This window comes from Mixophyes fleayi, chromosome 3 (assembly GCF_038048845.1).
Source record: "Mixophyes fleayi isolate aMixFle1 chromosome 3, aMixFle1.hap1, whole genome shotgun sequence".
Classification (NCBI taxonomy): Eukaryota; Metazoa; Chordata; class Amphibia; order Anura; family Limnodynastidae; genus Mixophyes; species Mixophyes fleayi.
This window is the reverse complement of record NC_134404.1, coordinates 267,824,357-267,851,658: the sequence shown is the minus strand read 5'-3', so window position 1 is coordinate 267,851,658 and position 27,302 is coordinate 267,824,357. Positions and strand designations below refer to the sequence as shown.

At 38.5% G+C, this 27,302-nt stretch overlaps 1 long non-coding RNA gene across 1 annotated transcript in view; it reads left to right on the top strand.

Moving 5' to 3' along the window:
* Positions 1-17,581: 17,581 nt before the first annotated feature.
* Positions 17,582-27,302, top strand: part of LOC142142960 (uncharacterized) — a 74,026-nt gene continuing 64,305 nt past the window's right edge. Inside the window, exon 1 of the long non-coding RNA XR_012689424.1 lies at positions 17,582-17,734. This is a non-coding gene — a long non-coding RNA (uncharacterized LOC142142960). The remainder of the gene's footprint in view (positions 17,735-27,302) is intronic.

Below are 27,302 nucleotides of genomic sequence, written 5' to 3'. Positions count from 1 at the left end.
ATGCTGAGTGAGGAGCAAAGCAAAAAACAAGGAGCACATTTGAACCTTGACAAACCATGTTACAATGCAGGGTGTACAAATTGATTTATTGTTTTGCACGCAAGGAAAATGCTGGCTGTTCTTTCATGTGGCACACAAATACTTTAAAGCTTTGTGTTTACGCTGAAATTAAAGTCGATCTATGACTAGCCGTATCCAAACTATAAATTTGTCCCTACATTTTAAATTTAACTTGTAATGCAACATGTTTTTGCCACGTTGCAAATTTATTTATTTTATTTGCTTTGCTCCTAACTCATCATCAGACTGTAAGAGCGCTCTCTGGCTCTAATTATATTTCAATTTCTTAGATTGCTCTTTTGCTAGTTGGGGTGTTTTAAGTCGGAGTAGCTGCTATCAACTTCTGAGAAAACATAGGTTTGGAGCACTTATTGTAGAACTTTTGTTTCATATGTTTTCATATGTTTTATATGTATATAGTATATACACACATACAGTAATTATTATTAAAACCAATATCATTCCCTATTTGGAAATTAGAGTATTTTATTAATCTGTTGAGTAATGACAAAAAAGTCATAAAACAGGCTGATAAGGGGGGAGCTATTGTTATATTAAATAGGACTGATTACATCTAGACTAGACACTTTGGCACCTAATGGGTTAAATGAGGCTTTCGAACTGGCTTTCTTCATTCATTAGGTATTATTTTTTTTTTCTGCTCGTTCTCTTCTTTTTCCCTTTTTCCCCTTCATTTATAGGTTTTTGTGTTTTTCGAGAAAATGGTGCTCATTATCGGGCTTGTTTTTGCCATTTTAATTACTATTGCTTTATGTCCAATATTGTGCTCAGGCGTCTATTTTTTCTAATGTCTTAATATGTATTATAATATGTATATATGATACGTAAAAGTTTAGATCATCATGTTATTGGTGAAGTAGATCTATGATCAACTGGAAGTGACATATCGAGAATTCCGGAAGTACGCAATTGATGCGTTCCAGGTGGATTCCAATACTCGGTTTGAGCATTTCCAGGCAGAATTTTCCGTAGATTTAATTGGCCTGGATTGATGAACTTCTCTATTTAAACCTACCCAAGTACTATGGATGAATATTATCCCTTGAAAAAGTCTTTGTGGAGACGAAACACATCAGAGAATGTGCGTTTGGACTGCCTCTAGGATATAAGAGCGGGACATTCATCATTGATCATGACTCTGAGCTCTTTTGGATGGTTTAGAACCATTATTAAAGATTTAAACAATTTTGAGCCTGTGTACTATTGAGATATATAATATTTCCCTCAGTTGAAGGCTGTATTGCACTATTTGATATTCTTCTGAATTTCAGTGTATATCTGGATTCGTTCATCAATGGGCAGAAGCTGTCTAAAAATCACCTTTTGGTACGGGTTTTAATTGACACTTTTTCACAATTGATATTGAATTTAAGAGGAATTACGCTATGTGTGTCGCTTCCTTTTCTTTTTGTTTTCGATCCTAGGTCTGATACTTGCAAACAGGTATCATATGAAAAAGAAAGCCGTTTACTATAAAAGGGAATTGAGTATTACTTAGAAATTTATATATCACTTATCTCACAAGCACTCTCGGCTTCTTTTTTGTTATATGTATATATGTGTGGTAGAGTTTGTATTTATTGGTATTTACATGAGCAATTAATTAGAATTCACCATGTGCCTAGAGGTAGACAACATGGAAGACAGCATGAGCTTTATATACAGATTTCTCCAAGAAGGCTTCTCTTCCCCACACATACATACACCAGACACCATACAATACAAACTCACACATACACACCCTTAAGTACAATAGTTACACAATAGATAACACTGAGTCAGACACACCCTCACACCACAAGATAGCATAGACACAAACTTACTGGTAACGCTCATTCTGACACACACAATAATTACATATCTATCTATCTATCTATCTATCTATCTATCTATCAATATATAGTTTGGTGTGGGTGTTTCCATCTGAAGTATTCCTTAGTGACTAAAGAAACGAGCTGCCAATGACAAGGCTTATTCTGACTGGTAGTATTCACCCTTTTGATAAAGTCTAATAGACGAAACGCGTCAAGGGATTTTTGATGTGCATCTGATCCAATCTGTCGGCTGAACACGCATTATTGCTTGTCACCAGAGGGGCTAAGGGACTACTATCTTCTGTCTGTATATCGGTGCAAAGGAGCCAGAATCACCTGTGGATGGCGAGATCTATATTGGACAGTGGATGATCACAGTGCACAGATAAGCTTGATTTGATTATATTCAATGTACGGGCATTGATTTGCTGTTTATGGATACAATTTTATGATTAAATTCTATGTTATTTTACTTCTGTTGTGAACGCACTACACTATTGCTTGCTATTTTCCATCTGAGTTCTAGTTTAGAGTTCCCTAATCTGCATTAGAAGGATTTGAGTACCGCAGAGGGACACTTTCTTAGATAAGCGAATTTGCTTCATATATCTGGTACGAGGCCAATTTGATAATTTTCCTGATCACTGCTCTGTTTTGGCAATATCACACTATGTTTTGGCGCTTCTCTTTCTCTTTTGTGTATCTAGGTTGTACATCTGCAAGCTGACGTTTTAAAGGGAAGCAGCCTACTGTATGTGATTTTAAATATTTGAGCACAGGTTTTAAACACGTGATCATTGGTGTTTGCACTGAGCGCCGTTGTCTTTTCACATTTTTATATATATATATATATATATATATATATATATTATTATTATTATTATTATTATTATCGTTTATTTATAAGGCGCCACAAGGTTTCCGCAGCGCCGTACACAATACAAACAATGGACAGTACAGGGAATAACAGTACAATACAATAAACGAGTAGTACCAAAACTTCAGAGGCTCCAGGCAAGGCAAGTGAGTGGAGGTTGGAGCAGAAGAGAAGGTAGCGAGACAGGAGGTGGGAGGTCCCTGCTCATACGAGCTTACATCCTATAGGGAGGGTGGACAGACGACAGGCACAGAGGATGTCAGAGGAGTGGAGCAAGCGCTCCCCTCTACTGAGGAGAGTGAGCATGGAGAGAGGGTTAGGTGGAAGGCTGGTAGGCAATGTGGAAGAGATGAGTTTTGAGTGCCCGTTTGAAGGAGCACAGGTTAGGTGACAAACGGATGGACCATGGGAGGTCATTCCAATGCAGGGGGGCAGCGCGGGAGAAGTCTTGAATTCTGGAGTGGGATGAGGTGATCAGAGTGGAGGAGAGGCGACGGTCATTGGCTGAACGCAGGGGCCGGGCGGGAGTGTGGATGGAGAGGAGATTGGAGATGTAAGGGGCAGTGGAGTTGGAGAGAGCCTTGTATGTGAGGGTAAGAAGTTTAAAAAGGATTCTGTAAGGGAAGGGGAGCCAGTGTAGGGCAAGGCAGAGAGGGGAGGCAGAAGAGGAGCGGCGAGAAAGGAAGATAAGCCTCGCAGCCGCATTGAGTATAGAACGAAGGGGGGCGAGGCGAGAGCGGGGGAGGCCGGTGAGGAGAAGGTTACAGTAGTCCAGCCAGGAAATGATAAGCGCGTGGATAATATTTTTAGATGCTTTATGAGATAGGAAGGGCCGGATGCGGGCAATGTTGCGAAGTTGGAAGCGACAGGATTGGGCAAGGGATTGAATGTGGGGGCAAAAGAGAGAGAGGAGTCGAGGGTGACTCCCAGGCAGCGGAGTTGGGGGACAGATGAGATAGTGGAGTTGTTGACAGTGATGGAGAGATCCATGTGGGATGGGGACTGAGATGGAGGGAAAACAATGAGTTCGGTTTTAGCAATGTTAATATTAAGAAAGCGTGAGGACATCCAAGAGGAGATGGCAGAGAGGCAGTCAGATACACGAGAGAGGAGGGCGGGGGAAAGATCGGGAGAGGAGATGTAAAGTTGAATATCATCGGCGTATAGGTGATACTGAAGACCGAATGAGGTGATGAGAGCACCGAGGGAGGTAGTGTAGAGTGAGAAGAGTAGAGGGCCAAGAACAGAGCCCTGAGGGACTCCTACAGGGAGGGTGGAGGGGTGGGAGGAAGATCCAGCGATAGAAACAGAGAAGGAGCGTTTGGCGAGGTAAGAGGTGAACCAAGTGAGGACAGAGCCAGAGAGACCGAGAGAGTGAAGGGTCTGCAAGAGGAGGGGGTGGTCAACAGTGTCAAAGGCTGCAGATAGGTCAAGGAGGATGAGGAGGGAGAACTGACCCCTGGATTTAGCAGAGAGGAGATCATTAGTAACATTGGTGAGTGCGGTTTCGGTGGAGTGGAGGGGGCGGAAACCAGATTGGAGGGGGTCAAGGAGGGAATTGTCTGAGAGATGACAGGTGAGGCGGTTGCAGACAATTCGCTCGAGAAGTTTAGAGGCATAGGGGAGAAGTGAAATGGGGCGGTAGTTGGTGAGTGAGGTGGGATCAAGATTGGGTTTTTTTAGAATAGGAGTGATAAGGGCATGTTTGAAGGAGGAGGGGACAGTGCCAGAGGAGAGAGACAGGTTGAAGAGGTGAGCTAAATAGGCACAGACAGTGGGGGAGAGGGATCGGAGAAGGTGAGAGGGGATGGGATCCAGGTGGCAGGTGGACGGGGGAGAGGAACGAATGAGGGAGTTGACTTCATCGCCCGTGGTAGGGCGGAAGGAGCACCAGGGTGGGATGTGGGAAGAGGGGGGAGCGAGGAGAGAAGCAGGAGAGGAAGGGGAGGAGGAGATGCCAAGTCTAATGGCCTCGATTTTGGAGGAGAAAAAGGATGCAAAATCAGTAGCAGAGAGGAAGAGTGGGATAGGAGGAGGTGGAGGGGTGAGGAGAGAGGTGAAGGTGGCAAAGAGGCGGCGGGGATTAGAGGACTGAGAAGAAATGAGGGACTTAAAGAAGGATTGTTTGGCGAGGGATAGGGCGGAGCAGTAGGAGGAGAGAATAAACTTGAAGTGAAGGAAGTCAGCCAGGGAGCGAGATCTCTTCCAGAGGCGTTCAGCAGCACGAGTGCACTTCTGGAGGAAGCGGGTGAGCTTGGAGTGCCAGGGTTGCGGAGTTAAGGGGCGTCGGCAGACAGAGGTGGCAGGGGCGACGGCGTCCAAGGCAGTGGTGAGAGAGTGGTTATAGAGAGAGGTGGCTTGGTCAGGGCAGACCAGGGAGGGAAGAGGGGAGAGTAGGGTTTCAATATATATATATATATATATATATATATATATATATATATATATATATATATATATATATATATATAAAACAGGCAATGAATGTAATGTATTGCATTAACATCTATGCTAACATTTACTATGCCATCTATGCTAATAGAGCAAATTAAACTGGATGTTGCATACTTTGATTGCTACACTGTTTTATAATATGTATACGATTATTGCAATCAAAATGTTACTGAGAATACAAAACTGCTATATCTTGCATGTAGTTTTTCTTGATCATACAAGCATAAGCTATGATATAAATATCAGTCCATTGGCTTTAGAGCAGAAGAGGAATTGTATTCCTTATGCTAAACTGAACTACCTGTCTGAGGAGGTTTTTGATGGTAACAGTTATAAATAAGTTATTAAATGGGCATTAGCATATTTGCCCCACTATTAAGTATTGACAGAAAGGTAAAAAGTAGAGGAAGTCTAGCCAAAGTAAAAATGTGAGGAGTCTAATAAAAAGAAATACATTTCCTAAACCATTGTTTATTTGTAATATTTAAATACAAGCAAAAACATTGTGAGATTGATGTATAAGTGAATAAGAAAGACATTTACTGTATATCCTACACGGTCGAGTCCATTGTTTCTTTCCTTTTCGCTTTTTTAGCAAATCAATTAAAGCAACATGTATACTTATTTCCTTTTCAGAGTCATAATTTCCTGTTCCACGATATTGCAATTAACTGTGATATATATATATATATATATATATATATACACATCCAGAACATGCACTGAACTGAGGTTTTATTTTCTGCACTTGTTTGGAATTTGTCAACTAACAATATTTGAACATAACTGTAACATTATTCCAATACACATCTGCCATCACCAGGACTAACTAGCATTAACGCCACTGTCAATCAGTAGAGCTGTGATAATGCACTGTGACCACAAATAATGATGTATTTAAATTTGCCAATTGTCAGTGTCTTGCTATTTTCATTTGTTAATCCAGAGTAATCATGTAAATAAAATAAATATCCAAAATAGTAATACAGTCTGTAGCTCATACTCAATACACACACTATGCATTATATGAAATTATAAACGACTTCATACAAGTTGAACTTGTGAAAATGATGATTCTCCACTTTATACTTAAATAGGCAACATCACACTTTTTACCCCTAGTGGTGTTAAACTCACCAGAGTTATATCTTAGTCAGGCCTTAATAAATGTATCTTTTTTTGCTGGGTACAGGGGTTTCCTTAGTAGATGCAGCCCTCTTACAATTCAGATATCCATTTTTGCCGTCAAAAAGAATGATAGAAAAATATAAGATCTAGGGCTAGATTTACTAAGCTGCGGGTTTGAAAAAGTGGGGATGTTGCCTATAGCAACCAATCAGATTCTAGCTATCATTTTGTAGAAGCTACTAAATAAATCACAGCTAGAATCTGATTGGTTGCTATAGGCAACTTCCCCACTTTTTCAAACCCGCAGCTTAGTAAATCTAGCCCCTAGTGTGATATTGTCTTAAAAATAGATGTTTTAATATATAAAATGTAACACGCACATTTAATAACAAGATAAAATTTCACATCAAATATCCAATATCAGATGTTCAAAAGACTACTAGCAGAAATGAAGTAATCAAGCAGTATGCGGAAGATCTTAAAATAATACTGGATAATCAGATTGAATCCAGCTATTGGCTACACATATTATTAAATTGGAATTGTTATTCCTAAATTTGATGCATTTCATTAAAAATAAAAAATAAAAGTTTGCATTATAGTTTTCAAGTGCAGATTTTTATTTTATACGTCTGTATATAGAATCTTTCTTTTTGATGTTCTGGAAATGACAAATTGATGAGAAAGCATAAATTATGTCTTTATGTCTCTTTTGAAAAAACAATACACATATTTGCTTTAAGTTCACTTTCTTGCAATTCAATTTAAAAAGCTTGGGCCATTTTGTTTATAATTGTATTGTTGTGAAAGGATGCATAAGCAGACTAATGGTATCTAATGGCAAGTCTTGTTAAAAAAAAAAGGTATAATTTGTGTGGGCACTGCATAAACAAATTTCAGATTTTGATATTGCAATGTGACCAGCCCAAAAAGTGACAAAATAAACTCAGGATAGGGGTGAGAAAAGCCTCAGTGGTAAAGGAGTTAAAGTACACGTGTGCTATAATGTCGCTAATGTTATTACTATTATATATAATTTATGAGGGTAAAATGCATAACTATATTATGGACTTATAATTTTGATGGAAAGGTATGCAAGCTAAATTGATGTAAAAAGGTGATCAGATTAAAGAGATGTCTAAAATTCTCTCTGAAGTGGTCCACAGATTTTGTTCACATAAATACTTTAACTTTGAGAGCAGAGCCTGGCATTTGTTTATTGATAAAAGGTTTCTAGATGAAATGGAAAGCGATAGTCAATTCTATCTACATTTAAAAAACAGGCTTATCAATTTTACATTCCATGACAATCACCTAGAAATATGCAATAAATCTTCAAAAGATCAGTGGACTACTACAGAAACTCAGACCTTTTTGCTAAACATGCATGTGGTACTTTGCTATGTATTAATCCGTTTATTTTTTTTTACTTATGATTTAAACTTTATCATATTAGTACTTAAATTACTGTATGTAGTACAAACAAAAGTATCAAAACATAAATATTGCATAAGATTATGCAGCATTTCATCAATGTCCAAATTAAAGTTAATAAACTCCAAACTTTGTCAACTAATTGATCTAGGAGAGAGAGTAAAAGGTTCATGCAGTTGAAATTTATGACATTTAGTCAAGCACTTGGATCAGGTCTCTGTAAACATAAGAACCGCTAGTCATAAATAATGAACAATTTTTAAACATGTATAATGAGTACTAAATATTAGATCAGTGCTATCCAAATTCTCAGATTTGGTGGACCACATTTTTATGGTCCTACATGGTGGGGGGGGAGCAGATATCATGGCACACAATAATCTGAAAAAGTAAATAGCATGTATGGTAGAGCAAAAAATGGATGGACCTAGTGTGCTGCACATATCACTCTACATAAATAATAATAAATAACATGTAGTTGATGGCAAAAAAGTAAATACTCAGCATAATAAAGCCCAACCCACTGAGTCTGTGTCCACTATAGACTTGAGTATTGACTTCAGACATTTTTAGGATCCTTTGTTATATATTATTCCATGTCATATATGGGATGTGTCGGATTTGGATTTTCATTTGTCAACTTACCTTTGTGCATCTTGCATCATAATATTTCCCTCTATGGTCCCATGTTAGCGATCAGCACTTATACACATTTTCATGAATTAGTAGAAGAACCATCTTCACTTATTATATTTGAGGACTATACTTTTGGACTTTATTTTTTTATTCTTACTGTTTTTGTGTATATTTTGCATGTTTTGTATTTTTACACTAGTTCAGATATTTATCATCCTTTGGTTTTCGTATATGTCTTTGGCAAATGTTTTGGGGTGACATTTAGATAGTGAGGTCTGCTGCAGGTGGAAGGGGCGCGGTTTTATTGAACATTCCATTTGTTTTATAGCGTATACACTGCAAGGTGCAGAGCTGGAATCATCTTAAGATGCCTATGACTTGACATATGGGCAAAAATATGCTATATATATAGGCAGCTTTGGGAAAGTTAATTACGCCCAACATGCATCCCACTCAGAATTAAGCCATTGATCGCTAAAAAAAAGTCCATCTAGGTGTTGTTATCCTTTAATCTTGGTATGTCATTTTAACTTTCATGTTAAGCATGTAATTATGCAGATATTTAATGTTCTCTTTGCATTTTGACTATGTTTTGATTAACGTTAATATGAAAATAAAATTAAATTATACTGCATTTTTTTATTTTTGAAGTGCATAACAATTCCAATGACACAGGTAATTAGTCAGTATTTACCTTGTATCAAATAATCATAAAACTAGCTACATTTAGGAACCTTGGTCTAGTAAAAAATACTGCATTGTTTTTTTAATGTGCAGCTCATCTTTCTTAAGATGCCCATACATAAAATGATTTTGACAGTCATTTTGGCCCCCTTAGAACTAATTGACAGCAAATTGCAGTGCGTGTGGGTAAAAAATAACTGCCAGTTTCAATCAACAACTGATTGGGAACGTTTGGATTGGGGACTGGTAGGAAAATCAATTAGGCTATGTCATTTGACCTAGCTAGTTTTGATCTATGTTAAAAACATCTAAGAAATATACTTAGATCTCATACAAAACACTGTACACATGTTGATTCATGCACTTATAATTTCCTATACTTATTATTGAACTTCCCTAACCAGACTTTCACGCCTATAAACCATTATGAGCACAGCATTCAATATTCCAATACATTTACTATTGCAATTTCTTAGCCAGAGTTTAACTGCTACGCTCCATTATGAACACAATAACTAGGCTAATTTTCCATTAAATTTGCTTCATACAGAAAGAGGCAAGATCAAAAATAGAATGAGATGCAAATAAACTAAGCAGTTTTAAATAACTATCAAAAATGCATTCACAGGTGCGCCATAGGGCTGAACAGATATCAAATGTCAAAATAAAAATAACCAGCATAAATATTGCAGAGTCAGTGTTACTTTATATAAAAAACAATTTATTACAACATCAATGTTTGAAAACATCACACAATGTACAACACTAAAGGTATAAAAAAATTCTCAAAAGACTATAATAATGCCAATGAATATAAATTGGTAACCAAGTTTCGCGGGTTCCTCCAAAAAGACAGGTAATCCTTATGTAAATAATGAGCTCTGCATCCTGCAGAAACAGGATCACAGATAAAGTGCCCAAGCTCAGATCTTGTTTGAAAAACTGTCAGAATAATCTTGCCACTGGCATAATCTTATGTTCCAAAGTGAATGGCCAGTTTACTTGATTAATGGATTGTTAATCAAAAGAATATGCAAATATCATAATAAATCCTGATCTTATTTGTGCATCATACTACATTCTGTCACAAATTTGAAATGAAAAGTCAATTAAGAGAGACATTAGTAGCGATTTCACACAATAAGGAGTAATAGCTGTTTGGGGAAAATCCCCTCTTCTTAATTTTCACCCAAGCAGACAGACAGCTCACAGATTGGAATCTCTCCATGTTTATCGGATGTTAATCAGTGCATCTCTCAAATATTGTAGTATGGTATTTTTACGTGTCCATCAAAAGACTAACAGATAAAACCTAATGGTTGAGCCCAAGAAGCAGATTTTTATTGATGTCAATTTCTGTCTTTTTATCTTCTTTTGGTGAGCATGCAAAAAGACGGTATTACAAGAGCTTAGAGATGTGCTGATTAACACCCAGATAAACGTGGAGAGATTCCAATTTGTGGGCTGTTTGTCTGCTTGGGCGTTACCTTGAAACGCTTCACCTGGCCAGAACTTACTCTGCCTGATTCATCAAAGCATGCATACTAAGCACAACGTGTGTTTGTTTGCTTTTTATTTCTTTTCCATGAAATACATTTATTAGGATATTATTGATGCCTACTGGGCATAAAATACATTTATACAGTTGCTCGCAATTGCAAACATATCTTCTAGCATGCATACGAGACTGTCCTCACTACTGATCAGGACTTAGACTAGCCCTTTAGCTGTAGCAAGAGAAACAGCAGAAAACCAAGTAACTTTGAGATGGCTAGAGCTGAATTCGGATGTGGCTGTGTGTGCTTAAGTTTGGTACGCCCCTACTGTAAACTGAATACAGCAAAAGGCCACTTCCCTGCCGCCTTCACTCCCTGAAATCGTAGGCTGTAGTAAGTATTCCTTGTGATTGAAGATGGAGTTGACAGGGCTGCATTTATGAACGTATCTCAAAGTGTTGGGCATGCGCAGAGTGATTTTGCATACAATACGGTCAAAAATGGCATATATGTGCCTAGATAAATAAGTCCCAATGTGTGTAGTTACTCATGTAGCAAATTTATTTGTTATAATTAGAATACTCTCACTTTCTGCTTGTAGTGCATCAGCATTCACTTTAATGTATGAAAAATGATTATATAAGGCAGATATTGTTCAGATATTCTTAAAAGTAATTTTAATTGTGATATTAATTATTAAATGTTTTTATACATAGTTTGAGAATGTATAATTCTTTCTCGGTGCTAGTATTTCAGGATTGTTATCTTAGTAATCTGATATATTTTAATTCACACATTGAGACTTTTTGCCGAGGTCAGAATTCAGAAGAAGAAAGCAGTTTCCTTAACTAAGCCAGAGTAGAGGTAAGGAGCAGGGCAAGACAGAGAATATGTCACAGCGCCGCGGCTGCTGTATAACTCCTGTTCGGCGAGAAGGAGCTGCTGCGCATGCGCGAGCGCAGCAGCTCCTCCCTTGAATACCCGGCATCACTGGCTGGCTTCCCTGCTGGGGCACGGTAGGGCTATTTCAAGTGTCCCTACAAACATTAAATAATAATAGAGCTTCAGATACTGCCCACAATGAATCTGATGTAGTTTTTTTTATTTAAAGACCAAAGACTCCATTTCTGGGCAGCCTGCAGGGTATGCAGAGCTGTGTTATTGTATATAAATATTGTATTATAGGATTAAAAAAGTAGAGGATTCCTCTACTTTTTTAATCCTATAATACAATATTTATATATAATCACACAGCTCTGCATACCCTGCAGGCTCCCCAGAAATGGAGTCTTTGGTCCATTAATAAAAAAAACTACATCAGATTGATTGTGACCAGTATGTGATTTCACCCTGTAACCCAATAACAAACCTATATATATATATATATATATATATATATATATATATATATATATATATATATATATGTGTAAATATGTATATATATATCTAATATATAAATGTCTAGTGGCGTGTGTTAGTTTATCTGTCTGTGTGTGTGGATAAAATAAAACCAAGCTGCAGCGCCACCTGCTGGGCGGAGTTATACACTGACCTACTAAATTCTTAGTGTGTGTGGGGAAAAAAAATTCAGAAAGGGCTGAAATTTGGTATACTAAGATGTTTTTAATTTGTTAATTAAATTTGTTAATTGTTAAAAGTGTTTATAAAGATTTAAAAAATATATATATATATTTCTTGAAGGAGAAGTGACAGTTGGGAGTGGTTGGTGGTTGCCGGGGGTGACAGTGGGGAGTGGTTGGTGGTTGAGGCCTGGGCTATGGCCCAAATGCATGACAAGAACCTTTTCAACACCTTAAGTAGCTTGATTTGACTAGAATGCATGAGTATCATGCACGGGTTAACTTGTATATATATATATATATATATATATATATATATATATATATATACATATATATGTAAATATATATATATATATATATATATATATATATATATATATATATATATATATATTAGTCCAAACTTCTGTCATGTTATAAATGTTTCTTATTTGGTTTTTTTGTTAGTTTTTTTCATGTACATTAGCAATGTTAGTTTTAATGTGGAGTATCATTGCTAATTTTAATGTGTGTTATCAATGCTATTTTGATGTGCGGTATCAGTGTTAGCTTTAATGTGGAGTATCATTGCTAGTTTTAATGTGGAGTGTAAATACTCATTTACAGATAGGTTTAGATTGTTTTAATGTACAGTATTTTAGTGTGTGGTAGCAATGATTTTTCATTTCATGTAAAGTGCTAATATAATATATAATACTTGTTATTTACAGTATAAAAGTTTATGTTGACATCTTATTGTGACGCTTTATTTTTTAAGTTGTATTTTTGCTTTGTTCAGAATTCAACTATTTGGAAACCCCCCCTTAAAAATCCTGCCTTTGCCCCTACTATCACCAGCATTGGACAGGCAACAGAAATATAAAGCCAGTAAAATCAATCAGAGGTTGCTGAAAGATTGTCTGCACGAGTGCGGCAGTGACCGCAACTGAAACCTGAAGATATGCTGGTTGCTATTTGCAAAGCAACCAGCTGAATGAATGAGATACCGGCTGAGTATGTGGAGAATTCCATCAAAAGATTGGATATACAGTGGTGCTTACTGCATAGCTACACACATGACAGCCATAGGCATTGTTAACTGACAGAGAAGGAATGCATATAACAGATCCTATTTCTTAACACTCTGTTGGTCTGTGTGCCTCATCCTTCCCTGTGTGCCAGGCCATCAGCCCCTGGTCAGCTAGACTCCCATAGTCCCAAAAACTAAAAAAATAACAAATATTGGATCTGTGCTTTTTGTACCACTAAATTTCAAAGAGACTTGTGGATAATTAATTATATATATTTAATAAATTTTAATGAAAAATCATATACAATATATAGAAGATCTCATGAACTCTACATTTAAACGTAAGCATATACAAAAATCACCATAATATGCAAAAATACTGAGAACATTAACTATTTATGATTACATTAACATAGAATAGTATCAACTGAACCTTGATTGGTCAGTGGCCAGCTGACTTTTTCAATCCCTTCATGATTTTGCATAAACAATCCCACAATAAAATATTCTAGTGATGCAATCTGTTCAAAAAAATGTATTCACTGCTCCACAGTTCTATTTAAAGTTTAGTTTTCTTCAATAGTCTTAAACAGGGCCTGATCAACCACTAGGCTGATCAGGCTGCAGCCTGGGGCGCTGAGTCCTAGGGGGCACAGCGCGGCACACTAACAAGCTGTTTTTTTTTTTTTTCGTTTTTGTTTTCTTCAAGTGCCGGCGATCGGCTTCTTTCTCCTCTAATGGGGCCGCCCCTGGCCTCAAGGGGGCGGTCCTGCATGTTCCTGTACTTAATCACACAGCTAACAGCATCCAATGCTGTTAGCTGCCCTATTGCTTAGCGTGGTCACGTGAGATCTCACATCTCACGTGACCACACTAATCACACAGAGCGCACCCGCAGTGACAGTGCAGCTAACAGAGTTGGATGCTGTTAGCTGCGTGTGAAGATGACAGAAGCATCGGCATCTGGAGAGAGGAGAAACAGAAGACAGCTGTCACACGCCGGTCCTATAGTCAGGGCTCTGTGACTTTCCCTTTAAGAACCATGATTCTGCTTGCTTCTCTTTCAGAGACATTACTTTCACAGGTGTTCCTAGCTACTGTGATCTGGACCACTCCCTAACCCTCATTGGTCCTGGAGCACTATATGAACCTCCCAAGGTTACGGACTCATTGCCTGATCTTTGTGTTACTCAGTCTACCTTGGTCTGGGTTGTATCTGCTGCTGCTGTTACCTGTGTGCTGGACTTCTACATCTACAACCACCATACCTGGTACTTGTAGTTCCACACTGCTTACTGAATCTCCTACTGCTGTTACCTGTGTGCTGGACTTCTACATCTACAACCACCATACCTGGTACTTGTAGTTCCACACTGCTTACTGAATCTCCTACTGCTGTTACCTGTGTGCTGGACTTCTACATCTACAACCTCCATACCTGGTACTTGTAGTTCCACACTGCTTACTGAATCTCCTACGGCTGTTACCTTTGTACTAGACTTCTACATCTGCACACTGAACTGTCTCGTGAGTTGCTTATTACACCTGCACTCATATTGATTGGCTCAACTACCTCTCTGCTCAGCTGCCTGTATTCTTTACTGAACTACAATCAAGTTACCTTGTCATCTGTGATTCTTTCGTGATTTCATTGTATTTTGTGAAATGTACAACTCAGCAAGCTGAGTACACGACAGATCTTTCACTGTTGCTGTTATACCATCTACCAATATACTATATTGCAACGCTACGATCATCTTCTGTGTTTTGTTCAACCTCCACCATCCACTGCTAATAACATCCAAGTAGTGGCAAAAGGTATCCATAAAATATCCTTAGTCGTGACAACAGCAAGGTAAGTGCTTCTGGTTAAATATCAGGGGGGGGGGGGGTTGACACATCGGATGTTGAGGGGGGGAGATGATTGGGGGGGATTAAAGAACTGGCCAATGGGGGGGAGTTTATAAATTGGATATAGGGGGATTAATGATCTGGCTAGTATGGATTGGATAGGGGGGATTAATGGAGTGAAAATGGGGAGGTAATGAACTGGCTAGAGGGGGGGGGTTATGAATTGGATGGGGGGGATTAATGAAATGGCTAGAGGGGGGGAATGATGAAGTGAAAATTGGGATTAATGAACTGGCTAGAGGGGGGGCTTATGAATTGGATGAGGGGTTAATGAACTGGCTAGAGGGGGGGGGGTTAATGAATTGGATAGGGGGGGTCATAAACTGTCTGGTGCGGGTTTATAAAAATGACAGGGCGGGTGAATTGGCTGGTGGGGGAGGTGATGAAATAGCTTTTAGGGGGCAGGATGTATTGTGTGGCGGTGATGTGGATGCTGACTGTGGTTTCAGCGGTCACTAGAATACTAAATACTAGATAGACAGGGCTGGTAGATGTTACTATAGGAGTGTAAATAATTTTCATATATTTTATTGTCTGTCTGTACTAGAGGGTTGTTTTGTATTATTCAGGGTTTGCTAAAATTTTGCACTATAATACAATTTTTGCAATTTTAAATACAGGACTCCCAAGTTTCCAGAAGCCAGCCAACGGCCAACGCTCCAAGAACAAGCAAAAGAGAACACCAGGTAGTCTACGCTGCACGATCAGGTAAGAGATGAAGTGCATAAGGAAGTGTGTTTTATGTATTAATTAATGTTTTACAATTTTATTTACATATATCTATCTATGTGTGTAAATATATATATATATATACACTTTTTTATTTTATTTACACACACATTGGTGTTGGGGGGGGTGGCAACTAGTGTATTAGCCTAGGGCGGCTGTGACCCTTAATCAGGCCCTGGTCTTAAAGATCACTCTTGAACCAGTAATAATCAGCAGAATGCCAATTTTTGTGAGATTCACACAATTCAACTTGAAAAAGAGATGTCATACAGCTGAAGGAATTTGGCTTGAAATTTAACAGAGCCTGAACCATCTATCAATACCAGTTTAGGAGTTGTCAGTTTGTAATATCTTGTGTGAGTAAACCTCTCCTCCTTATTACACAAGCGCTTGTTGTAGCCACAGTCTATCAAGACTATTTATTTTGTCAATGATAACTTTGACCTATTTGAAGTGTTCAGATATCGGTATGAACTTGTATGTGGGAAATACAACTCCCTAATAAAATACAAATCTGGACATTACATCATATGACATCTCTTTTTCAAGTTGAATTGTGTGAATCTCACAAAAAATGGCATTCTGCAGGTTATTACTGGTTCAAGAGTGATCTTTAGGACTATTGTAGAAAACTTGACTTTAAAAATAGAACTGTGGAGCAGTGCATACATTTTTTTGATCAGATTACATCACTAGAATATTTTATTGTGGGATTTTTTTATACAAAATCTTGAATGTACTGAATAAGTTAGCTGGCCACCCACCAATCAAGGTTCAAGTTGATACTATTCTATGTTTATGTAATCATAAATAGTTAATGTTCTCAATATTTTTGCATATTATGGTGATTTTTGCATATGCTGACGTTTAAATGTAGAGTTCATGAGATTGTCTATGTATTGTATAGGATTTTTAATTAATATTTATTAAAGATATATAATTACTTATCCACAAGTCCCTTTTAAATTTAGTGGTACAGAGTGCGCAGCTGCAATATTTGTTGTTTTTTTTTTTTTTTTGTGTTTGGGGAATGCAGACCTCTCGCAACTGATTGTCTTGTGCCATTCTCATACCCAGTGCTGAAAGGTTTTCTTGTATCAGAGATTCCCATAGTCCCAAGTCTAGTTAGTCCCCAGGCCTCACTTGCTCCAGGCATCCATGCTTAGCCACCATTAGCCATGCACCTGCCATACCTAGTTTCCCACTCCATCTGGCCCCAAGCCATTAAGACCCAGGCAGCCCCTAGGATACTAGGCTCCATCCGGGACCCAGGCTAATTGGTCCCAGCCAGCCCCAGGCTACTAGGTCCAAGCCAGGCCTCTAGGCACAAGCCTCACTAGGCCCCCGCCCCCGTACTGCAATATCACAGAAGCACCTGAGTAGGCCACCCCTTGCCTAGTACTCTTTAGCGATGTTGTATTGCCTAGTGTTTGTACATTGTATCCTGACTATATAAGATTCCCTCCTTCTGTCTATGATTATCCCATTATTGTATTACTGCTTTGTAGTGTACCTTTTATTCGCAAGTTGCCCCCGTAGGATAATTGTCAGTCTTGGTGCTCAAGGGATTATAGGAGTGCCATTGCAGTTAAGCTAAGCACAGCTTAGGCAGGAAGACTGTACTCTGAAGGTTGGGGGATGTGGACATTGGAGAACCCCAGGAATTGAGATAAACCCTTTGAAGTTAACCGGGGCTCCCTTTGCGGAACTGTCATCCCTGTATTTCTTCCTTTACAGCAAAACGAATGCCCAGCATATGAGACAAAAAAACTCCCTCCCCTGTTGCATTCAGGTACTCGGGCACCATTTCCACCGCTTCCCCGTCTCTGCATTGATGCCGTCGAAGAGAGTGAAGTCGCTTTCGAGGAAGACCAGATACCTGTGTGGTGTGTCAAGTAAGTAAGTGTTTAGTCTCTGTCCTTTTCATAGGTCCCCTATTCATAACCCCTTTTACAATCCCCCATTTCAGCTCTTGCAATTGTAACTTCTTCATGGCTGCTTCTTCAACAACTGTCACAGCTCCGTGTATCCAGGCTTGAGCCATCAATGGTTCAAGCTACTCTTATGTGATTGGCTTGTGGAAGTGGCTGGATAATTGAACCGGATGTGAAACAAGAGAATGATTCCAATTGTGACATGTGCTATCAGTCACACTCAAATATCTTCTAGAGGGGCCACCACTCACTTCAAATTAGTTTTAAACCTTTCATGGCTACTTTCAATCACCATCCAAATATTAAGCACGTGTTATACATTTTTTCCCTTTTACACAAACTTTGTCCCAATATTTTTACCACCTCTACGTTAGTACTAATATTTACAATGAGTTTTTTTTTTAAAAGGTAAATAATATAAATTAGTAAAATTCTTACAGCGCTCTACTATTGAGTGCATCCTAGATGAATTTTATAACAAACACTAGAAAGATCAAAAGAATCTGGGCACTATCTACATCTCTCATAGATTATGTCAAATACATAAATCCATATAACAGGGAAAAAGTGAAAACTTGTTTAAATTTGCTTGCCATATCGAAGATTCTTGTCTTCTGTTTCCAATAAATATTCCAAAGATGGCATAAAAAAGAATAAAACACAATAATAGAGCAATAATTTTTAAAAAATAGAATCCAATAATTTAAGTGAAAATAGAATCCAAATCTTCAAAGTTTTAATTTTTCAGTGTTCAAGTGAAAATAAATGTTCAAAGATGTTATCCCCCAAGTGTTAGAAAATTTACTAGATGTTTTCTTTAGTTTTGGACCTTAAAGTGGTGATATTTAAAAAACTGCTTTTCCTATATGCTGCGCCCTAATGGTAAAAAACATACTAGGGGGTATATTTACTAAACTGCGGGTTTGAAAAAGTGGAGATGTTGCCTATAGCAACCAATCAGATTCTAGCTGTAATTTTGTAAAGTGCACTAAATAAATTGGTTGCTATAGGCAACATCCCCACTTTTTCAAACCCGCAGTTTAGTAAATCTAGCCCTAGAAGTTTTCTCTCGGTTCGCCTTCTGTATAATAATCTTTTATTGTTTCTGCTTTCTTATTGGTAGAATCTCCCTCAACAGTTAAATTCCTCTTAATTCTTCAGCATAAAGTGTATAAGGTTTTTCCCATAAGATTTTAATTACACAAAACATAAACTCCCATTTACCAATAAAAATATATATATAAAAAATCTGAATGTGCAGGTACTCCTACCAGAAAGATGAGTAAACAAATTGCAGTGTATTACAAATCTTTAAGTATTCCCATGATAAAAGAGACACTGGAAAGTGCTTAGCAGTTGATATTCCTGATAATTCTAGTATCAATAATCAGGAATACTTTAAAGATCATAAAAATTAAAAAAAAAAAAAGAGAGACTTACAATATACATTTTCAGAAAAAAAAAGATGAATACATGTATAAACAGTAGAAAAATGGGGAACATCATAAATTGAATGACTACTAAATAAATAAAAAATATCAATCTCTGTTTTAAATGAGAAAACATTTTAATTTAAAGTCTTTGCTAAGGCTATAGGGGATACGGCAATCTAATTTAAAAATCCATGACATTTCTGTCTTCGCTAACTGGTTATCTATGTTTCTGTATTTCCAGTTGCATTGGACCAGATCTATTCCCAGAAAGTTGACCAGTTCTTTTTTTTTTTTTGTGAACTCATGTTTCTCTTTAAATTGTGCTGATATAGAATATATTTTATTGCCTTTTTTTATGTTCCGGATATTTTCACAAACAAGCTTTCTGAGCATCCTGGTAGTTTTATCTATATAAACAAGACCACATCTACATTCCAATAAATATATAATATTTTTGGAATTGCATGTGATAAAATGGTTTTACCTTGTAGGTCTGATTTTTCACTATACATTCTTGGTTTGACTATTATTACTCTTAATAATCCTACAAGCAGAGCACATCCCACATCTGTGAAATCCTTTGGTTTTATTTGACCTGCAAATGGATTTTCTGCAGGGGACCTCTCGCCAATTTATCTTTCAGACTACATTCTCTTACAGACAAAGGATGATTTTTTAGAAAGAAACTAATGTAAAATATGATCCTTACCTTGAATGTTCCAGTGCAAACATGCCATTTTTTTGTATATGCTAATGAAAAAAGATCTATCTTATAATGAAAGGTAGATCAAACATATTTTTATCATCGTGATCCTTTTTTTGAGGAAAAAGATGTATATTGTTCAATAGGTTTCCTTCTTGTTATATTCAATTGGCTCTTTCTATAACCCTTCAAACTAAAATTTTGCTTCATTTTGTCCATCTAATTCAACAGTACTTTTTGTTCTGTACAGTTATTTTTCTCAATCTGAGAAACTGACTGAATGGTATGCTGTTTAACCAATTTTAACTAATTCAAAAAATTGATTTAAACTTAATTTTCCAATAAGTTTCGCTTAAATATTGACAACATTGTGTTATGTGCGTATTGTCGCTAACCAATAACGATTGTCGAACCTCGAGTTGTGTTTCCAAAGCACAGAGATTTATTCGCAAATAATAGAATATATATATGCTCAAGCGAAGTAATAGTAAATACAGCCGTTACTTATCGCAGGCGCTCTGGATCCAGTGCAGTCATTCAATCCTGAAGTCTGGGGACAAGATGTCTGCACTCTGGATCACAAGCTGCTGCTTATATACACAATCAAATACAGTAATACAATGAAGATGGTATAGCTTGCATCTATTGGTCCGGGTCTCAGGAATGTCCAAGGGGTCGTCAATCATTGGCTGGTTCATCCTAAGGAATCCAAAGGAGGGGGTCATCTCTGCAGGGGGTATGCTCTGCTCTTCCCGCCAGGATTCCTTAGTCTTAAGTAGTTCATAATTCCCTATCATTCATAACTTGCGTATGCACTCTGCGATTCCCTCGCAGAGTGAACCAAACAGTAGGATATGTAACAAGGTTCATTATGATACCACTCATGATGTTATTCCTTTAACCCGTTCCGTGTATTTCACTAATATGCATGTAACTCTGATATAACATATAAATACTACTATATTTCGACATAACTGACTATGTGTTGCAACTACCATTAATGTGTACTATTTTATAAGTATGCGTGTTTGTGCGAATGTATGGTAAAAGACCAATTACTGTTGCTGCCACGTGTAGTGGATGCGTACGCCCTTTCACGCCGTAGCGTGCCCTTGTACATCGATGCGTACTGTACGCATCTTTTCAAACAAAGACAACCAAGTTTGCTAGACTTTAATTGAAATGACTTTATCCAATTTGTTGACTTCGACAATTGGTACAGGCAATTCTCTCCTCCCCTATAAACTCAAGAATTTATAGTAAAAAAATCAGTCCTACAAGATAAACCATTTTATCACATGCAATTCCAAAAATATTATATATTTATTGGAATGTAGAAGTGGCCTTGTTTATATAGGTAAAACTATCAGGATGTTCACAAAGCATGTTTGTGATTATATCTGAAACATGAAAAAAGGGAATGAAATATATTCTATATTGGCACACTTTGAAAAGAAACATGGGTGCTCAGAAAATATCTGGTCAGATTTCTGGTACAAGATCTAATACAAAGCAACTGGTAATATTGAAACATAGAGAACCAGTTAGCAAGAACAGAAATGTCATCAATTTTTAAATTATATTGTCTTATCCCATATGGTCTTAGCAAAGACTTTGTTATTGTATAAATTTGAGACAGTCAAGTTTATTAAATATATGTCATGGTGTATTTACCTCAGGGCAATTTAATGTTCTTTGATATACTGCAATTTGTTTACTCATCATTTCGGTATGAGTACCTGCACATTCAGTTTTTTTATATATATATTTTTATTGGTAAATGTGAATGTAACTTTTATGTAATTAAAATCTTTTGAAAAATGTAAAACTGTATTCTGCTAGATGTCTCTCATTCTTTTATCTATTTTTTAAATACACTTTTCATGAGAAATTAAGAATTTAACCCTTGAAGAAAGTTCTACCAATAAGAAAGCAGAAACAACGACAGATTATTATCTGGGTGAACTAAAAGAAAACTTTTCGTAAGTTTTTCACCACTAGGGGGCAGCATGTTAGAAAAGCTTTTTTATAACTATCACAATACAGAATAAAAAATAAAAAACTTCTAGTAAGTTTTCTACCACTAGGGGAATAACACCTCTGAAAACTTATTTTCTATTGAACACTGAAAAAACAAAACTTGGAAGATTTGAATTCTATTTTCACTTCAATTATTGGAGTGGATTGGTTATAAAGTGTTACACTATTATTGTGTTTTCTTTTTTATGCCACCTTTGGAATATTGATTGGAAAAAGTATAAAGTATATTTGTCATTTTTTCACTGTTGTATGCTTACATGGATTTGATGTAATCTATGAGCGCTCTAGATAGCTCCCAGATTATTGTTTTTTTTTAAATTTATTACCCCTCTTTATGTTGCTAGCTGACATTATCATCACCTGCACTTTCCACATGTGTATCGTTATCAAGATATAAGTAAACTCTAGATGTCCTGCTTCATCCTCAACATTATCATTAATATATATAGAATGAGATATTTCTATGAGTTCTTCAGAAGTACAAACTTTCAGCTGCTGATACTTTTAGCTTTTTTGTACTTATTATCAAATATTGTTCATGAACACTAGCTAAACTAGTAAATAAATGTTACTTTTTGACCAAATGTTGCTGTGCATCTGAGCTTGTGTCAATATGGACACAACATGATGGTATAAAATTATTGTTTTTCAGCTGCTATTAATGGATGAGGGGGTTCCTCTTTAACCTTTTCATGCCACTGTTAAGTAAGCCAGCTTTTTCTGTGGAACTGGTTTGATTGTTTTCAGCATTCATATTTCCTAATAAAGACTAGATGGATTTATGCTATGGCTGCAGAAAGTGCAAGGACACCAGCTGTATCAGTTGAGTCCTCTGTTTTGATGCTTGCTAGTGGTCTCTTCACATTAGCAGGGAGAGAACAATTTGCTAATGTAGAGGGCCAATGGAGAGGAAAACATACTATTTTATTCAAAGTTATCTTAGTGCCTTCCATCAATAGTAATCGCAAATTGGTTTCTTTCTGAAAAACACAAACATTTCACATTGAAAGCTCCTTGTCAAAAAGCAATAGCTGTTTTAATTTTTATTGAAACCATTTTGTACTGTGGTTTGAGCTAAGACACTGCAATCAGTGAGACTGCTTGCTTTCACATCAAAATGACTGTGGAATGGCTAAAATTACAGGTTGTGGCATGACAGGCCACCAGATGGATAGCTCTCTATTAGATACAGAATCGCAGATTACAAACTTATTGTCCCCTTCACTACACAGCAGCATAGATGTTCCTTATGTTTTGGTGTGTTATGCTTTCACTTATTTGCACATTATGTTGATCTTTCTATACAGAAGAAAGAAAATATTATAACAAGTGTGACAAAGGGGACTATTTGCCACACCTTCCTATATAGGGATAGATAAAAACCCAAGGAGTCTGCAGGTACAGGCTCCAGACAGGGTTAAATTCCCTCTTGGCCTCCCATGCAGCACTCAAACAAACAGGTGCGCTACTCGAGTGTAAATGGTCTGTTGTATTCTTTGATCGATTTGTCTGTTCTTGAGTGCGACAAGCGATGTCAGTTAATTGGCCAGTGACTAGGCAGGGCAACTGTGTCTAGCTAGAGTGAGGGTCGCTTGGTGTCATCCTGACTTAATGATGTGAACAATAAAAGGCAACATTTTTCCAAGCAAGAAGTTGCTCGAGCATATCATATATTAAACTGAAGACTTTTACTGCACCAAACCCCACGCACACATTAAGACTTAAACTGTACTTACATTCAAGTAAAAAAAACAAGACATGATCGCGGAGAAGGCAATTTGCAAGTCACCTACAACTAATAGTAATAACCAAACTGTGTATAGCCATCCAGCACTAACCACTGGTTCCAGGATATAATCCTTTATGATTGGCTGGTGCTAAATCTGGGCTCACAAAAGCATGCCCTCATAAAGCATGTCAAGGGATCCCCTCACAAAGTAACCAAGAGAATAAGTACTTAGAAGAGAGCAGTGAGCTGTGGCCAATCAGCAGTAGTACTATATGAATTTGGCTAGGGTGCTATAATGGGGCATGAACTTTCAATAATATCCAGCTGTAACTAAGAAAGACAAGACCTGCTTTTTCGTGGAAGGAGTTGGCTACAATGTGATAGCCTCTACCTTGCCTGGATCTGGGTGGAGGGTACCTCCCCCTACACGGTGCCCAAAGTACTGCACGTCACGCATGCCAAGCTGGCACTTCTCTGGCTTGATAGTCGGACCTACCTCAGTAATTGAGCCTAACATCCTATTCAGATGGATCATGTGCTCCTCCCAGGTCTGGCTGAACACTGCAATGTCATCCAGCTAGGCAACTGCACGTCCCTCTTGGCCCTCTAGCAGGTCATTGACCAGGCGCTGGAAGGACGCAAGGGCATTTTTTATTCGAAAGGGCATGACCAAATACTCAAACAGCCCAAATGGGGTGACAAATGCGGAATGCTCACATGCCTCAGGTGACAATGGGATCTGCCAGTACCCTCTCTTGAAATCCATGACAGCGATGTAGCGTGCCTGGGTAAGCTGATCTAGTAGTTCATCTATCCTAGGCATAGGATAAGCATCAAACACCGTGGCATCATTCAGCCTCTTATAGTCTACACAGAACCGGGTGCCCCCACATTTCGTTGGGAACAGTACCACTGGGGCAGCCCAAGAACTGTGAAACTTTTGAATTACCCCTGGCTGCAACATCTCGTCTATTTCCATTTTCATTGCTTCTAGCACTTCTAGGGAAGTACGATATGCTGGCTGTCTGAGGGTTGCCTGTGTTTACATGATGTGTGACCAAGTGTGTTTTTCCAGTTTTCCCTGTAAAATGGTACTGGTAGGATGGTAGCATGTCAGCCAGCTGCTCCAGCAGAGAGTCAGACAGCTCTTCACTGCAGTGGGCTTCTGCTAGGGAACCCTCCCCTCTAACAACAGCTGATAATTCCACCAAGGGGTCAGATTCCTGATCGCTCTCAGGTAGTCTACAAACAGCTTCCCTTATCTCAGGACAGGGGGTCTGTAAAGAGGGCTTAGATTTCAAAACAACACAATGTACCACATTGTCATCAGACACCTCTATCATTGCAGGAGATGAAGGAATGGGGGTTAGAGAGACTGATTCAGGGTCAGTGTTTCCTTCTGGCATCCCCCTTTCCTCCCCCTCAGGGGTTAATTCTGAGGACTTGGCCTGCACTGCTTGCTTGCATGTGAATACAGACACTTTACACATTTCAGGTACACTCAGACCAACATTTTCCCTGTCACATCCTCGCTTACACATTTCATGTACAATGGAACCTATATTTTCCCTGTCATATCCTGGTACCTGGGTACAAACAGGGGTACTGTCAGCACATTTTAACAGAGTTGCAGAAACATTGTCACCTGTCCCTACCGCATGAGAAGAGGTCAGTGGAAAAGCAGGTTTAGATTCTACCACAGCACCATGTGTGTCACGGTTTGGTACACTGGACTCTTGGATCTGCCCAACTTGGCGCTACGGACGGATGGTATTCACCAGTGATCACCGCAAGGTGATTTGGGCTTAGCGGCGTCCATCCGCAGGTCGTGGTCCCTACCAGGAGTGTTAGGCGAGATCCCAGGCGTGTAGGTGGGAGGTATGCAGACACACTGGAGATACTTAGGATGTAGCTCTACTTCCAAGTAGTGGAGTGAAGACAGATGCAGGATGAACAATTCAAGTAGCGGTTTAATGATGACTAGAGGTTTGAACAGAACAGTCTGTAATATATTGACACAAGGAGAATAATAGCAGTGTGTACAGTTCCACTAGCAGCCTAACAGGAGTAAATACAGCTTTAGCAGTATAATGACATAAATAAGAGTAGTAGTAGCATGAACAGTCCAGCAGTAGAATGGTAGTGACAAACGCAGCTTAGGTATTAGGGACCACAGTATGGCAGCATGATAAGAGAGGTGCAGATAACAGTCCAGCCAGCAGGGTAATAACGATAAATGCAGCCTGAGTGGAGTAACCCATAATACAGCTATACAAATAGAGACAAACGCAGTAGGAACAGTCCAACCAACAGATGTAGATGAAATCAAGCAGCTTGAGAGATGCAACCTGTAGTGCAGCCGGACCACATGGACGAATGCAGAGTAGATAATCCAGACAGTACGATAATGGAGATTGGTGCGACTTGAGCAGAAGGACCGGTGGAGCAGCGACACAGCGGAGACAGGTGTAGCTTGAGTAATGTAGCCTGTGGAGCGATAACACAGCAGAGTCAGGTGTAGCTTGAGCGGTACAGCCCGTGGAGCAGCGACACAGCGGAGACAGTTGCAGCTTGAGCGGTATAGCCCGTGAAACAGCAATACAGCGGAGTCAGGTGCAGCTTGAACGATATAGTCCATGGAACAGCAACACAGCGGAGACAGGTGCAGCTTGAGCGGTATAGACCGTGGAACAGCAACACAGCGAAGACAGGTGCAGCATGAGCGGTATAGCCCATGGAACAGCAACACAGCGGAGACAGGTGCAGCTTGAGCGGTATAGCCCGTGGAACAGCAACACACAACAGAGGCACTGACGATCCAAGTAGACACACAGGGAATAGACAAGGTCCTAATCAGGCAGGTAACTTGATCAACAGGCCCAGAGGAAAGGAAGGAAGTGCCTTTTCAAGTCCAGAGCCAGAACCAAGAACCAATAAGAAACCACAATGGACGAAAAAAGGCACTAGGTCTGCACATGCGCAGGACCAATGCTAGGTGCTGAGGTATACTTAATGAGACAGATGAGTGTCTTAGTCTTCAGTTGTGGAAGCCGAATGAGCTCCGTGTGACATATAGCTTGTTTGTAACTTGTGTTTGATTTGATTAATGAAAAGGTGCTTATGAATAAATATAAATATTTGTAATTTCTCAATACTTATTCTCCTTTAACTCTCTGCTGCTTTGGACACTGTTGAACACCCTCTTCTGCTACACACCCTTCACTCCATTTTCCACAGTTCTCTCCTGGTTCTCTTCCTACCTCTCCAACCACTCCTGTAGTGTAGCCACCTCTTGTACATTCTCCCTTCCACTCTCACTCTCTATTAAGGTCCCACAAGGCTTATTTTTTTTCTAAATAATGTACTTTAATATTGTACATCTCTTGTCTTGGGGTAATAATTTATTCATTTGGCCTCCACTACCACCTCTACGCTGAGGACACCCAAATATACATTGCTTTCCCTGACCTTTTTCTTTCAGCACTATCTGTTGTAAACCACTGTCTTTCTGCATTTGCTGCATGGATGTCACAACGATAGCTAAAGCAAATCATGTTCTATACAGAGCTCATTATTGTCCATCTTGCCATAGTCACCAACTGGCCTCCAACCTCACTCACTGTC